Source organism: Saccopteryx leptura, chromosome 5 (assembly GCF_036850995.1).
Source record: "Saccopteryx leptura isolate mSacLep1 chromosome 5, mSacLep1_pri_phased_curated, whole genome shotgun sequence".
Lineage (NCBI taxonomy): Eukaryota > Metazoa > Chordata > Mammalia > Chiroptera > Emballonuridae > Saccopteryx > Saccopteryx leptura.
In genome coordinates this window covers 123188743-123206060 of record NC_089507.1, presented here as the reverse complement: position 1 = coordinate 123206060, position 17318 = coordinate 123188743, and the positions used below count along the sequence as shown (strand labels likewise).

The 17318-nt window shown below is 41.2% G+C and overlaps 1 pseudogene; it reads left to right on the top strand.

Moving 5' to 3' along the window:
• The first annotated feature begins 16640 nt into the window (after positions 1-16640).
• LOC136405919 (large ribosomal subunit protein eL31-like) lies at positions 16641-17043 on the top strand (annotated as a pseudogene).
• The last annotated feature ends 275 nt before the right edge of the window (positions 17044-17318 follow it).

Below are 17318 nucleotides of genomic sequence, written 5' to 3'. Positions count from 1 at the left end.
AATAGAGCAAACAATGCCTGAAAACAAAATCCCTGCTGGTTCAGTACTGAGTCAGCTCATCTATGGGTCAAGGTGGCAGGACACAGTCTACCTCCAGTTTATTACTAAATAAACAGACACTATTTGTTCTACATCTCCAAACTTAGAGGTTTCAAAGTCATTCTAGTCTTTGCCTCTGTGGCACTGTAGGGATGGAATGGTCCAAGTGTAAATCTCGCTGCTGCATTACCTCATTAAAAATATTATTAGGTTAATGCTCCTATTAGATTGTGAGCAATACTTTCTTGTTAGAAAATCAGAATGAGAAGGTGAGGTGCCATTTGAGTTAATTTTGTATTATATTGCTTCTGCATTGATCTATCCTTTCAAGCTACTTTATGATATTAAATATGAGTATTTTGAAAGCAATACCTGATTTAAAAAGAACTTTGTGTCTTACTATCCATCTCAGGCCATACCAGACATTCTAAGGGGCTCACCTCAACTACCTGAAGAGGGAGAAAAGATTCCTATACTTCCGTATTCTTTTTTAAAGAAATCATATATTAGCAGACCTTAGTTGCCATGGTTTTAAGAAAGAAAAAATTGTATACTTTCCCTTCTCATAAGAAAATTTAGGGGAACAAACATTTTCATTAGATAAATGTGTATCCTTTTTGATGCCAAAGGATTGATTTTTCCCAGACATTGTTATATGGTGATTAGACTTCTAAGATGATCTACACACACACACACACACACACACACACACACACACACACACACACACCGTGTTTCAACTACATTAGGGGTTAAAGTGGCCCTGGGTAGCTACAATTGGGATTAATCATAAATTTCAAAATTATTTCTGAGAAATGTCAACGTAGCTCCAAAAAGTAGACTTTATAACATAGCTCACATGGAAGTTGGGGACTTCTTATATTTCAATCAGGTTTAAAACCTAAATTATATTAACTCAAACATTTTATAACAATATAATTCAATTTATGGACTAGAGTGCAAAATAAAATATAATGAGTATGTTATATGAAAAATTTCAAAATGTAAAGCATTGATGCAAATGAATGACTACCAGTCATATTCAGGAAGACATTTTAATACTGGTAGCCAAAAAAGTGTCTTGCTGGCAAAATAAATGTTCTGGTTGATGTATACATATAAAAGATGCAATAGGTCAATGTTAATCATATCATCCATTGCATTTTTTCACTTTGAAAGCACTGAGAGATCCAGTAGTGAGTCATAACTGTTACTCCCAAACGAGATCCATTTTAAAGGAGACCTATTCCTGAGACTAGCTGATAAATGTCATTTGTAATGGGAAACATTTGTTTTCTGGCTAGTTTAGTGCATTTAGGTAGACAGTAATGAGTTGCAGCTGTAGGGTGGAGATCTTCTAAAAAGAAGTATATTTTTTCTTGCCAAATGTAATGAAAAAAATATGACTTCCAACTGCCCCATTATTGATATTCATTCAAGAAAGATTCTTGCAATGTGACTTTTTCACAGAAAAAGAAAAACACTGGAAAATCAGAAGAGAGGATTATTATAGCTCAATAAACAGTATGGAGATATAAGAATAATAATTAAGATTTATCACTATAGAAACAAGGACAAATTTTTTAAAAAATGGTTTAAAATACAGGAAAATATGTATATAATAAACCATATATTGGAATGGGTTAGTTAATGTTTTAATTACTAATAAAATCTCAGTTGTTCAAGACAATAAAGCTTTATCTTTCACATGTTGTATGCTTGGTGTGGGTGTCTGTAAGCAGGCTTTGGTCATCCTTGTCACCAGTATTTCCCTAATCAATGTGGCAAGAGGGAGGTAGCACTATAGTATTTAGCACTGGCAATTAAATGGCTCCATATAGAAATGACACACATCACTTTCAATTTCATTTCAGGGACCAAAGCAAGTCACATGACCATGACTAACTTCAATAGCATGAAGTGCAATTCTACCATTTGTCTGTCTGCAAGAAGAATCAGGATATATATTTGTGAACAACTTTAATGACTATCACATCATTTCTGACATACTTGACATGTAAGAAAAACTACGTATAGACCAAAGACAATTACATGTAAGGAGAGTCCACGGGTCCTATTAACACCAACTGGAAGGTGTTTGTTCACTTCAAAAGAATAACTTTAATATTTATGGCTAATTAACACATTAACATTAGAATCTAGAAAATGTATCACTTAGGTTGAACATAAGGATGCAAGTATTCATGAGAAATGGTTTGAACATAAGCATCAGGCAAAACTTTACTGGTCTGCCAATATATCAATATTCTCTGTGTGCTTACTTAGCAAGTCAAAAAATTTTTCTAATCATTTTTGTTAGGAAGTATGATTTTGGTCTGTAGACTTCAACTTTCTTTTTTTTACTTTTATTTTTTTAATCCAGAGGAAACTTCCATCCCCATAGGACCTCCCAAACAAAATCTTCTGTAGCAATATGGCGTTGGAAAACAGAGAAGTGGAGGTGAACTAACTGAGCTGGATTTGGGGCTGTAGAAGCCTCACGATGGTCTCGAGTCACTTCAGAAAGCCTGGGATACTCTACACTGCAGCTTCAAGAACACTACCCAAAGGAAGGGAATTGTCTCAATGTCCAAAAAATGGGAGTTTTTATTTTAAAAAGTCAAGAATTTTAAGTGTAGCAATGAGGTTTTCAGTTCATTTGTATGTTTTTAGTTTGTTTTTAAGAAGTAGCACAATATTTAGTCTCCAATTTAATTATGTGATTCGTGTGTCAATATTATTTGTATCTGTCTGTGATTGTGTTACATAGACCTTAATAAAATATGTATGTATGTATGTATATGACAGAGACAAAAGTTTCACAACATTTAACTTTACTGCATGCAGTAAACTCTGACGTGTTCTATTCTACTCCATGCCGTTTTTAAAAAAATGCTTATTTCAGCCCACTAAATTGTTTCATGACCTACCAAGGGATCAGCACCACAGCTTGAAAGACAGGTTTCTAGTTGGTATACCACAGTGGCCCAGTCTGCTGAACATATTTCTCCTGGTCATTTGAATCAGGACGTTGATTGAACACTGATTTTGTTTGTAGATGATGTCAGCCTGGAAGATGTAGCTAAGATAGCCTGAATTGGCTGCAACAATGGGTCCAAGGAAACAACTTAAGGTTTAAAAGACAGTTAAATATATAACCCTACATATGACTCTAAACTGTGTAAAGCATATACATCAAGTAGGGGAAATATTTTAATAATTAATTTTATTCTTATGGAAGGAGATACGGCTTAAAAGTTGAACAAATGGAAAATGTTTCTATAAGAACCATTTGAGTCATCGGTGTTAAGTTACTACCAAAAGAACCAGAAGAACTTAGCAGAAGAACACCCAGATGAAGATTCCCCAGGAGCCTTCTCTGAGACCAGAGCTTACTGAAGCTTTGCATTTAGTTTTCGGGACCACATTTTAATCAGACAGGCAGTAGCAAATGAGAACAAATTAAACAAGTACAGTGGGGAGCATCTCATCACATGAGGAATAGTTGAATGATCTAAGGGTGTGGAGCCTAAGAACATAAGACTAAAGGCTTGGTGGTCTTCAGGTGTCAGAAGTGATATGAAATCCCATGAAGGAAAGTTTATTTTTGCTTCCTTCTCTCTGATAAGGCAGACCATTCCTTTGTTCCTTCCTTCCTTCACTCATTCATTCAACAATCATCTGTTGAACACCTTCCATTGTTTATAAGCCAGGTTATAGAGGTACAAGAGTAAAAGCAACTCTTCCTTCCCTCAAAGAACATACACTGTAGGGAAGATGAAGGTCAAGTTCCAGCTTCTGAAACCTGTATTTACGTCCCTCATGGCAGCACGGTTCCCTGGGCTGGCACGTCACTGACAATGTGTCACCCCTGCGTGGCACTACTTCATTGTCCCGGCACACGGTCTGTGTGCTGACAGTGTGTCACCCCCGCGTGGCACTGCTTCACTGTCCGGCACACGGTCTGTGCGCTGACAGTGTGTCACCCCCTGCGTGGCACTGCTTCACTGTCCGGCACACGGTCTGTGCGCTGCACCTGACCATATCACCATCCAACAGAAATACTTCCAGAGCCCTTAGTTACCTTTAGTATAAAATATAAAATCCAAAATCCAAGGCTTGTTTTCAAAATGTCTAGATATTTTCATTAACTTCTCCTGCCACTCACATACACTCCAACCTTTCTGAGGTAATTTCAGTTCCCTGATGTGCCATGCTTAATGCTGTGTACCCTTGGCTGCCTTTCTTTTTTTTTTTTTATTTAGACAATTAAATTTAACAGGGTGACATTGGTCAATCAGAGTACATAGATTTAGAGAAAACATCTCCATATCACTTGGACAGTCAATTATGCTGTATACCCATCATCCAAAGTCAAATCATCCTCTGTCACCTTACATTTTGTTTCTCTTTAAGCCCCTCCCCTTCCCCCCACCCCCCTCCCTCCCTACCCCTCCCTTCCCCCTGGTAACCACTGTACCCCTGTCTATGTCCATGAATCTCAATTTTGTGTCCCACCTATGTATGGAATCATACAGTTCTTAGCTTTCTCTGATTTACTTATTTCACTCAGTATAATGTTATCAAGGTCCATCCATGTTGTCGTAAATGACACTATGTCATCATTTCTTATGGCTGAGTAGTATTCCATTGTATATATGTACCACATCTTCTTTATCCAATCCTCTATTGAAAGGCATTTTGGCTGTTTCTATGTCTTGGTCACCTTACACAGCGTTATAGAGAGCAGAAAAGAAAATCCTGGGGGGCGTGGGGAGAGGAGGGCAAAGGGGAATGTTGAGGGGAACATGGGAGTGGGAGGGATGTATTCGGTGGGACACTTGAATCTATGTAAACACAATAAATTAAAATCAATTAAAAAAAGAAATGATTACAGTTTTAAAAAAAGACGCATACACTCCATGTTCATCACAGCATTGTTCACGGTGGCCTTGGCTGACTTTCATTTGACCACTGTTACAACTCAGTCACCACCTTCAATGTGAAGCTTCCATGACTCCCAATGGCTGTGTTCTGTGACCCTTCCTCTGGGCTCTCATGGCTCCCAAGTTTCCTTTGTTACTTATCCCAATGAACTGTCAGTTAGTCTAAACTCCCTGAGGACAGAAATGTTTCTTCTCACTGCCTCAGCACCAGGTGCGGTGGTGGCTCAGAGCTGGTCTTCAACAAATGCCTGTGAAACATTTTGATGAGTGAACAAATGCTGCTGAGTCTCTCTAGTAGCTCAGGCTTCACCAGCAGGTAAGCATTTTGTTTTTTTATTTTATTTTTTAGAGAGAGAGAGACAGACAGACAGGGAGGGAGAAAGATGAGAAGCATCAACTTGTTGTTGAGGCACCTTATTTATTCATTGATTGCTTTCTCACATGTGCCTTGAGGGAGGGTGGGGATCCCACTGAGCCAGTGATTCCTTGCTCAAGCCAGTGACCTTAGGGTTCAAGCTAGCAACCTTGGACTTCAAGCCAGCAATCATGTGGTCATGTCTATAATCCCATGCTCAAGCCTATGACCCCAGCACTCAAGCTGGTAAACCACACTCAAGCTGGCAACCTCGGACTTTGAACCTGGGTTCTCTATGTCCCAGGCTGGCATTCTATCCACTGTGCCACCGCCTGGTTAGGTAATATATAAGTAGTTATAAAGATTAAGCTGTTTGTTGACTTTCAACTTTTAAAAATGAATCTAAATTAAGAAAATGTGAGAGATCCTTAGAAACTCCACTTCTAAGCTCCAGAACCACTGTTAACTCTGAGGCAGTAGGAGCCACAAATCAGTCAAATAACAGAAAGTGCTCCTCAACCTTGCTTCCTGGGGATGTAAGAGGAGAAGATGAATGACTGAGAGTCATCATCAGAAGTTCATCGCCATTTGCTGCTTTGTAAGTTGTCCTGGCATCACAGGGGGCATCAGCATTTCTCTCCTGCGTGAAGGATGGCACCAGGCAGTCCATGCATCAGGGAAATAAAACAATCTCACACGATGGGGAGCCTGTGCCAGCCCAGGGACACAGTACTGCCTTTGAGAGACACAAAGAACCACTGTCCTTGCCTCTTTCTTTCTTCTTCAAAAACGATTAAGAGTCCAAAACTCTCTGTGGAGATAACAAAGGCTCCTTGCAGACTGAGCAGAAGGTGGCAGTCATTCCACCTGTAGATTTGCAGCCAGACTGGCTCAGAACACAGCCCACAAGATTAGGGCAGTCAAGCATCTTTTTCACCTGGACTATAATTTGAAAGAAAAATAAACTCCATCAAAAACAGAATAGCCCTTTTCTCTCAGCATCAGCCTCTGCTGGACTGCCCTGTCCTCAATGACAGAGTGAGTCAGCCCCTGTATGCATGGAGGTTTTCTTGGAAATGTTTACCCCACATACTAGTATCTTTCATGATGCCTCCATTTTATCCACTTATAATATAAAAGCCTTGGGAATTATTTCAATGCAGTCTGAATGACCATCCATAAGGACAGTTCTGCAGTAGATGGGAGGTCAGACTGGCTAACCACTGATAACCCTGACTGGCTCTGTAATTAGAAGCTTGGGAAAGGGACATGTATGTAATTCATTTAAATCTGTCGGTACCTGGTGGTCACATTAATACTCAAGTGGCAAATGTGGACAGTGCTGTCATGGGTTCAAGTGCAGAGGGCAAGAGTTTCTAGGAGAAGACAGAGGGACAAGAAAGGCTAAGGGATAGGGCTGTTATTAAGAAAATTGACTGAACTAATCTGCACTGGGCACTTGCTATGTTTCTGGCAGGGGCCAGAGATACAGAGATAAACTCCACTTACTTTTAGGTAAGAAGAGATCATTATAACAAAATGGAACCAGTGCCACCCAGGTAACACAGAGAGGAGTGTCTGAAGGCAGCATAGAAGAAGAGTCCTCGCTCTGGCCGGGTTAGAGTCCATGCTCAGTTGGTTAGAGCATGTTCTTACTACGCTAAAGTTGAGGGTTTGATCCCTGGTCAGGGCACATATAAGAATCAACCAATGAATGCATAAATAAGTGGAACAACAAATCTATGTTTCTCTCTTTCCCTTCTTCTCTCTCTCGAATCAATAAGTAAAATTAATTAGTTAAGAGAAGACTCCTTGAATGAAGTGACAGGTGAACTTAGGCTTAAGAATGAATAACAGCTAAACTAGGTCAGGAGGTGGGCATGGAGATATTCCAGGTAGGAGGGACAGCTCATGCAAAGCAATAAGCCATGGGAGAGCAGGGCAGATGTTGCGGGCTGCAGGTGGTTTCTCAGCATGGCTGGCATGAAGGATTCATGTAAAGAGATGACAGGAGATGGGTGGTAGAAATAGGTGGAGTCCAGACACTGAAGAACTTGCCTGCCGTGCATAACAGTAGCAAATGGACCGCAGTGAATATAAGGGTCTCAGAGCCATGGGAGCAAGTGTTGTTTCCTGGCAGGGACCTCTGGAAGGGGCAAGACTTCAAAGAGGGAAAGAGACCACAGACTAAATTTCCCAGCCTAATCAAAGATTCTCTTATCCCCAGCATGGCAGGACAATGACTGAAAGCCCACTAGGACCAAGGCAATAGATATCTCAAATACAGACAAGAATCATTTACCCCTCACCCTCAACTATAACGGGGTTCTGTGTGAGGCCCTGGGCTCTGTCTGGGGATATGGGTGAGAACACTCCAATTGGATCTGAAGTTAAATTTGTAGTAACCCAGATGGTTAGGGCTCTGAGATTATCTAATTTTTAAAAATTTACATGTATACATGATTATTTCTTTTATATCAGAATTTGTGTATTGAAATTTATTCTTTCTACATATAATATCTCATTTAAGCCTCCCAATAACTTATATATGAAGTTTTAATTACCCCTATTTTACAGTAATTAAAAGTGGAGGCTACATGAAAAATGGACGCATAAAAAGAAATTCTCATTCAAGTACCTTATTCTACTATGGAATGGAAATTTCAGAAAAGCTAAATAGATTTTCAATTTCAAAGTCCAAGCCCAGAGGAAAGGCTGGTTATACAGACTAGCATTAAAAAAACTATATTAGCAGTATTGTTATGGTTTCCCCCTTTTATGGCAGGCACATTTGAAAAGCAGTGGAAATTTTCTACTTTTGAAGTATTAATTACAGCCTAACAACAAGAACATGTTGTAGAGCACTGAAGCCACAGGGTCTCACAGGGCTCACATTTTCTGAAATTTATCCTAGCCCAAGTTCCCTTGAGAGAGGTAGCACATACTAGGGAAGGCGGGAGCCAGGGAAACTTCTGGAAGAGACTGCGGCTGTTCATAGGATACTGACCAGCATCCAGCCTATTGGACAAAGCCAGCAAGCAGCACCAGTCAGCCGCCAGAGTAAACCGAGCTAGCAAGGCATCTTGGTGAGAGGCAGAATTTCCAACCCTGCTGTCAACTGCTCTTGGCTTAAGCGAGAAACTACAATTTCTAAGAGCCCACTGTGGGCCAAGGACTCTTACCTGTGTTATCTGATTTAATAGTAGTGAGAATACTATGACAAAGTATTTCCACTCAACACAAAGACAAAACCAAAGGCCGGAGAGGTCGGGTATCGTGATGATGTCAGAGCACTGGAGACAGAAACCAGGGTTCCTATCCCTGAACCCATTTGCTTTGTTCTTGTTACCCCACCCTCGTTCATTTCCCTGCCACGCCCCCCACTGCTTTCCATTTGTAAAAGGGGGCTGGAAAGGGAACACTAAAATATTCCTTACCTTAATGAAAACTGAGTGAACCAATGTAAACTATTTTGAAAGAAAAAGATGCAAAATACATGTAAAGGGTGCTTGTGGTTAAAAGAAACTCAAAATTAGGTTTTGCATGACCAATTAACATCAGTCTAAGGGCCCAAACTTAGTATTGTGTATTGAAATTTATTCTTTCTACATATAATATCTCATTTAAGCCTCCCAATTCCCATCCTCGTTCATTTCCCTGCCACGCCCCCCACTGCTTTCCATTTGTAAAAGGGGGCTGGAAAGGGAACACTAAAATATTCCTTACCTTAATGAAAACTGAATGAACCAATGTAAACTATTTTGAAAGAAAAAGATGCAAAATACATGTAAAGGGTGCTTGTGGTTAAAAGAAACTCAAAATTAGGTTTTGCATGACCAATTAACATCAGTCTAAGGGCCCAAACTTAGTGTCAACAGACGGAACCATTTTGATTCCATTATTATTAACACAGTAGGCACAGGGAGAAGGGAAAATACGCTACCTTTTTCTCAGTGACTTTGGGGGGAGGTTAGAAATCTTTCTTTGGTGAGCTAATCTTGACCATGAGGCACTGTTCCTTTGTTGTCCAGCTGCTGCCTCTGAATCCTGTGTTTGTGTTACTGACAATTGCCACGGAAGTGTTTCATTTCATTTATTTATTATTCATATCCCTTCAACTTCCAAAGATAAATGCGGGGCATGGAAGTGAAGCTTTTTTCATTCTTATGCACTAGATTCATATCTCAACCACTTTGTTTTGCTGATCCCTCAGTTTAAAAACTAGGAGGGAAATATAACCCCAGTCAAGAGGGTTAGACCACAGCAGTTACTCTAAAATTCAAATATTTGGATTTGCTGTAGAGGTCTATGGCCAAGGATATGCTGATCAGCGATTGAAGAGCTGGAACATTAAAATGCCAATCATATTGTCTTCTCTTCTGACTAGGTATCATGGATGCACTGCTGATCTAATCTCTCTAATCTGCCTTGCTGTTTCAATGCCACAATTACTCTGAAACCACGCACCAGCCTGCTGCAAGAGCAGCCGGGCCCTGAGCACAGGAGCGCTGGGACCACACAGCCCTGCAGCTTCTTTGTTCTGTAGGCAGAAGATTCTCGCAGTGGCCAGTGGAAGGCCTTTCCTTTGTGTCATGATTGACAGACATGAATTAAATATCACCTCGCTGGGCTCTCTGATTGGTGAATGACAATGGATTACAAGGACGTCTTGGGAAAATGGTGTTTTGTGATAGGGAGCAGGGCTTGTCCAGCTAATCCTGAACTTGATAACAGCAGAGACCATTCTGGGCTCTGTTTTTTTGTTTTGTTTTATTTGTTTTTAGCTTGAGATGCCTTGTTCAGTTCAGGAAGAAATTATCTTAGAATGGCCTAAGAGAAGAGGATGAAACCAAAGTAAAAACAGAGGGGAGAGAAGGGGATTGTTTTCTTTAAAAGTCTGATGTTTCTGGAGATGCCTTTCAAAGATTGATTCCGTTCTGAAATGTGTCTGGCATTGTCCCTGAGGCATTTTTTTTCTTTCTCCATTTATCAGAGTAGCAATTAATGTTCCTTAGGGTTATGATATGCATTGCAGAGCCTACCGCATTCCCAGCACACAAAGCATAGCTGTGGGCATAAACAGCTCTGCACACACTCCTGTTTGGAACAAGGAGAAAGGGTGTGATAGAAAGTAGGGAGAGATGGAAGAGCACAGAAGGCATCAGAATTCTAGGGGACAGCATGAATGCTTCTAACTAGACAAAGAAGGGGGAAGTCGGGAGCAAAATGAGGGAAACAGACCTGTCGTCTAGTCTAAGTAGAGCTGGTGAGAGGTTTAGATGAGTGTTGCTTTAAAAAAAAAGGTAGTTGAGCAGCTCAATTGATGACCTCTTGAAACAGAAAGGGGCGGGGGTTGTAATGAGAGCTTTCACAGTAGCTGGAAGCAACGTTATTTCTCTTAGATTATATTTTGTGAATGATTTTTTTCTGATGCAGCTGATGGGTATTCGACTGTGAAAGCAAGCTGGTTCTGAGGTTTGCCAGGCAGGTTTGTTACCGGTTAGTGCCGTTGGAAGAGAGCATTCAGAAGGAATTTTTTGCCTGGCTTCCAATAAATACAGATGTTGTTTTGCCATTAAATTGGACACAAAAATGCTTTCTACAAAATAAGAAGAAGGGGGAAGTATTTGGATGTTGGCCAGATTTCAGGCAGTTACAATGTGACAGGCACGGAGTTTGTTTGGCCTGAGAGCTCTTCCCAGGTCTGGAAAGCTAGTGTCAGTTTTTGACCAAAGAATCAAGATCAGGCTCATAACCCCCAACTAGGAAAAGCCCATTGGCCCCAACCAGATGAGAAAATGAAAATTGGATGGGAATATCCAAGGGTCAGGAGAGCAGTCATGGACAAACCTGGAATACGGAGGGTAACATCCTGGGTACAGGGCTTGGGAAATTAGGGGGAAAGCTGGGAAAAATAGCTCACAATCCTGGCAAGAAAATTTGGGAAACAGGTAGAGTCCATAGTATAAGAAGCAGGCTCAAGCCTAAGAGTTATCTCAGCTAGGATGCTGTCATGATTCCTGAAGAAGCAGAAATGAATCTGGGCATGACCGGCTGAGTAGGCATGTGGCCATGTGGCTCCCACAGGATGTGCTGAGGTGGTGGGGAAGGGAGAAACACAAGGCAGACACTTAGGAGTTCAAACCGAAGGAGCTATCCACCTACACTCTCTGACTGCTGGAAATGGCATCTTTCTTTGGGGATTAATGTTTGTGGGTTTTCTTGTTCACATATATTATAATCAAAGCAAGATCCTTATTTAGAGACTGCACAATTTGCCTGAACTCCTTGTGACAGTGCTAAGTAGATGCCTGAGTGCTGAGCTGTTAATGCAGTAATGCCAGCTCCAGGAAGCCTTCCTACTCTGGAAGAGTCCTACTCTCGAAGGAAATGTGAGTAATAACAAATATGCTTTTTTAATAGAGCAACAGCTTGCTGAGCTGTGGCACAGTTCATCCCCTCCCCCTCCCACCATGTTTTTTTTTCATGCACACTGTGTTGCTAGGAAGATTTATTAGCTGTGTGTTTCTTTAGCTCCTTCATGACTCTAAAGAATTTGGTCCTAATGTCTTGGATATAATATCACTGAACAGAGTGGGATTCTTAAGGAATCAGAGAAATGAACTAGGCATTGACAGAGTGTATTATTGCTAGAGTTGCCATAACAACATACTATAGGCTGGATGGCTTAAGCAACAGAAATTTACTTCCTTATAATTCTGGAGGCTAGAACTCCAACATCTAAGTTTCAGCGGGGTTAGTTTCTCCTAAGGTTTTTTTCCATGGCTTGTGGATGGCTGTCTTCTCCCTGTGTCTTCATAGGGTCTTTCCCTTGTGTGTGTCTGTGTTCTAATCTCTTCTTTTAATGACACCAGACATATTGGATCAAGGCAGACAATAATGACCTAATTTGACCTTAATTGTTTCTTTAGAGACCATACCTTTAAATGTATTCTGAAGTACTGGAGGTTAGGATTTCAACATATGAACTGGGAGGGGGGCACAATTCAGCCCATAACATACCAACAGTGTCTTCCCTGTATTTCCAGAAGTACAATTGTTTTGGGATCTGTAAGATTACAGTAAAACAGTTTTTATATAAAAACAATGTTTATGACCTATATTCAGTAGATTTTCACTTACTCAATCACAGCCCCTTTATTATCATAACTCTATTGTCATATAGCATATAATTATATCAATATCAATAAATATTTATTAAATGAAGGAATAGCTTTTTTCTCTTAAAAAGTTAACTGTTTCGCCTTGGCCGGTTGGCTCAGTGGTAGAGCGTCGGCCTAGCGTGCGGAGGACCTGGGTTCGATTCCCGGCCAGGGCACACAGGAGAAGCGCCCATTTGCTTCTCCACCCCTCCGCCGCGCTTTCCTCTCTGTCTCTCTCTTTCCCTCCCGCTGCCAAGGCTCCATTGGAGCAAAGATGGCTCGGGCGCTGGGCATGGCTCTGTGGCCTCTGCCTCAGGCGCTAGAGTGGCTCTGGTCGCAACATGGCGACGCCCAGGATGGGCAGAGCATCGCCCCCTGGTGGGCAGAGCGTCGCCCCTGGTGGGCGTGCCGGGTGGATCACGGTCGGGCGCATGCGGGAGTCTGTCTGACTGTCTCTCCCTGTTTGCAGCTTCAGAAAAATGCAAAAAAAAAAAAAAAAAAAAAAAAAAAAGTTAACTGTTTCTTGTAAGAAAGCCTTAACAGTTGAGAGGCAGGCCAAGGTCTCAGGTTATTCTGCCGCCTGCCTCCTATTGAGTGAGTTGTGGGCAGTCTCTAGCGGATGATAAAGCATCATAAATAATTGAAATTAAACAACTCTTGTCAAAATAAATTAATAGAGTGCTCTTTATGACATAGTCACTTCAGTTTCTCTAAGTCTGCTGGTTTGTTCACTGACTTGACAACTCCAGCAGCAGGTGCTGTGGCTGCGGGCCATGGCGTGAGGTCCTCTCTAGGGAATGGAGCAAGGAATGCAGGCAAAGAGCCTCCTTCACAATGAGTTTCTGTGAAGTATGCCAGCGTGGCAGGGATGGAAATGGGGAGCCTTCACTTTAGGCTTATTCCAGACCAGAGCCAAACAAGCTCATGGTTAACTCATGGGTCTGCTCTGTCACTGGTTTCACAGTATTGTTCTGGGGTCCTCAGCTCTTGTCCTCTTGAGAGAATGATTTCAGACCAGAGATGCGAATAGCAAAGTGGATAGCGGTTTATAAGCAAAGAGAAAGCACACTTGGAAGATTTCCAAGCAGGCAACTCGGACCAATCTGAATGCTCCTCTGGGTTAGTCAAATGTTTATGCTTGACCGGGCACTCCCCCTGCTTCCTGGCTCCCCTACCCCCACCAGTTTGTCCCTGCCCATCGTTTGTGCACATCTCTGTCAGTCCTCGGAGGTCATAAGCCTGCACTGTTCATGCTTTGAGAACACATGCATGCTCTTTTCTATTATTTTGTCCTTTCACGTCTAGTGTCCCAGTGGAAGTTCACATATTGGTCACTGCCTTGTGTGTCAGTCCCTTTGCACATGCTCCCCATGGGTATGTAACTGCCCTGGATGGTATCCGGAGCTTGAGAATCATGGTCAGCCATCTGATTGTTATCAACTGGTGGCTGCATTTAAGGTTACCATTCCCCCTGCCATCCCCCAACTTCATGCCTGATTAGTGACCTACTCTTAACAGTTTCATGCAGGTTTATGGGCAGAAGAGCCTCTGAGTGGCATGTGAGTCTTGCCCCAGAAGATTCTGACGTGAGTTTCTTGGCTGTGGCCCCTGAAGACAAGCCCTTGCTCCGGGTACGTTGTTTTCCCTCAGCTAACATTTAGTCCCAGCCACAGCAGCCACGAGAACTAGATGATACAAATATTAAACATTAGGAAACAGCACTCTGTCAGGAGTATCTCTAAAAGGAAAGGCAAAATTATGGATCAGAGCTAGAAAAAGAGGTGAAGGAGTGAATTCTGCATCATCTAAGGGTCAAAAAGAGACTGATTCTTTGTTTATTATTGTGGTAAAATATACATAGCATAACACTTACCATTGGAACCATTATTAAGTGTATAGTTCAGCAGCATCAAGTATTTTTGTACAACCATCACCACCATCCATCTCCAGAACTCTTTCACCTTGTAAATCTGAGATGAGACTCTATACCCATTAAATACTAACTCCACACTCTCCCCTTCCTCCCTCACCTGGAAACCACCATTCTACTTTCTGTTTCACCAGATGTAAGTGGAATTAAACAATATTTGCCCTTTTGTAACTGGCTTATTTCACTTAGCATAATGTCTTCAAAGTTTACTCATGTTGTAGCATATGGCAGAAGTTCTTTTTTTTTTAAGGCTGAAAAATATTACACTGTATGTACAGACCACATTTTTTTTTCTATTCATTTATTCACCAACAGACACTTGGTTTGCTTTCACCTTTTGGCTATTGCAAATAATACTGTTATGAACATGGGTGTGCAAGATAGGTCTTCTATTTCCTGCTTCCAATAATTTGGGGCATTTTCACAGAAATGGGAAAGCTGAAAGGGCTGAGTCTTTAAGCAAGGCCTCTCAGGCCATTTTCAAGCCCAGGAGGAAACAATAAAAAACAACAACAAACAAACAAAAAACCAGAGACAAACACTAGGCACTGGAGCTGGGGAGGAGTCGGGAGGGAATGGCTGGGCAAACAGGGTCTATGTCAAGGAACCCCGGCAGCAGGAAGTCCAGCTTCAGCCTCCTGAGATATGGTTTATCAGGAAGAATTTCTAATTTTTGATCATGTATCTCCTTTGGGTCTCATAGCTCTACAACTAGACTATGCTGCCATCCTATACCATTTTCTTAGGGGAGGCTTTTTACATGTGCATCTTGAGTTTCTTAACTATAAACTTTCTGAGGGCAGTGACAGTACTGCATTCATCTTTCAAGGCCAAATAGCACTTAGTACACACCTTGTGGTTAATGAGTATTTACTAGGTAGATGAAACTAATATTAAACATTAGAGAGATAGGCCTACTTACTCATTTCCTGGAGTTCTTTAAGGAAAGCACCACAATCGTCCAGCTCAGGTGTTATTAATAGTAATAGTAGCTGAGTAACCGGAGGAAGTAATAATACCATTTTGGGAAGAATTAGACCACATCTGAAATCACATGAGAGATTCCAGGCCTGCCTTAAGTAGTTTCATTCATACATGTTGGGGATAATCTTGAAAGGGATCAGGGGAAAAGTCAGCAGAAGAATGAAGACTCTGGAAGCCGACTGAGTTTGGCTTGAAAGGAAGATTCAGGACCATGGGTTTAAGAGCAAAGAGACAAAGTTCAATATGAAAGAACGTAAATTTGAGCTCTCCCACGATGAAACAGATTGCTTGAAGAGATAATGAGTTCCCAACACACAGATGGTTAGAAATTCAGTAGAAAGGGAAATACAGACGAGATCCTGAAGATTCTTGTTCTGACCATCATAAACTTAATTTCCAAGCTTCTAATAAAAAGTCCTGTTTAGTTTCAGAGATATGATATCTTCTCTTATTACCATATTACCCTTGTGTCCTCAAAAAAAGGAAAAAAACAACTTCCATTTACTGAGTTTAGTACCAATCTTCAGGATATTCGTTTTTCTTAAGTGGTTGACCACTCTTAGCTGTGAGCTCATTGCTGTAGCTGGAACCTCCTGGTAGCTTCTCTGGGAATGTTCCTCTGTTTCTTGGCATTCTCAAACGGGAAGAGTGGTCCCACCTACTGTCAGGTGGGATATGCCAGTAGTTAGTCATCTGCGTAAAGGGATTCCCCATTATTTCTGGATGTTTCCAAAGCTCACATTTGTTGCTCCAGCCTGTAGGCAGACATCTCTAGAGGGGAAGGCGGGGTCAAAACTCGTCCCATCTGACTGCTCCTCTGCCTTCCATGAGCAATCGCCCCTAGTCTCCCCTCTTGTTCTTTGTAACTGCTTGGAACATTCCAGAATGATTTCTTCTTTCTACAACAGCCTTTTGCTTTTTGAAAAAATCTTCCTCTACTATTCCAAACTTGCCTGTCTTCTCTTATTTAGGAATTCCTTCTTATTTTTGGTCCACCAAGAATGTCTCCTTGGTTTTCAGTTATATTGTGGGTTATTTTAAACATGTTATTTCTTTCTGTCATTTTGAGGCATCTGTGCTCAGCTATCCATCTTAATTAAACCTCCTGTCCCTTCCAGTTCTTAATGTTATAATTTTATAAGCACAAAAGTAAAAGTAAACAGAAAACACACAGGCATTATAAAAAGAGCTCACTTAAAATTGTGGGATTTTTGTATGCTCTTTCTTTTCAACTTGGACCTGGCAGAATGGCCCCCACAAAGAATGGAGACAAGAAGAAGGGCTGTGCTACTATCAGTGAGGAAGTGGCCAGAGAGTACACCACCAACATCCACAAGCATGTCCATGGAGTGGGCTTCAAGAAGCATGCCCCTTGGGCACTTAGAACGATTTGAAAATGTGCCATGAGGGAGATGGATGAAAACTCAAGATGTGCACATTAACATCAGGCTATACAAAGTTGTCTGGGCCAAAGGAATAAGGACTGTCCCATACCTATCCAGGTGTGGTTTTATGGAAAAATGTCCTGAGGATAAAGATTCACCAAACAAATTCTATATGTTGGTCACCTATGAGCCTGTCATCACTTTCAAAAATCTACAAATAGTTCATGTGGATGAGAACTAATGGCTGGTTGTTGAATACAGTTATAAAACTGCCCCCCAAATTGTGTTTTCCTCAAAATTAATGGACAAACAAAATTGAATCAGACTCATAGACACAGAGAGTAGACTGGTAGTTGCCAGAGGGGAGTGAGGTTGGGGGACTAGGAGGAAGAGGTGAGGGGATTGAGAAGTACAAATGGTCATTACAGAATAGTCATGGGGATGTAATGTACAACATAGGAAATATAGTCAATAATATTCTTTTTTTGTGTGTGACAGAGACAGAGAGAGAGAGAC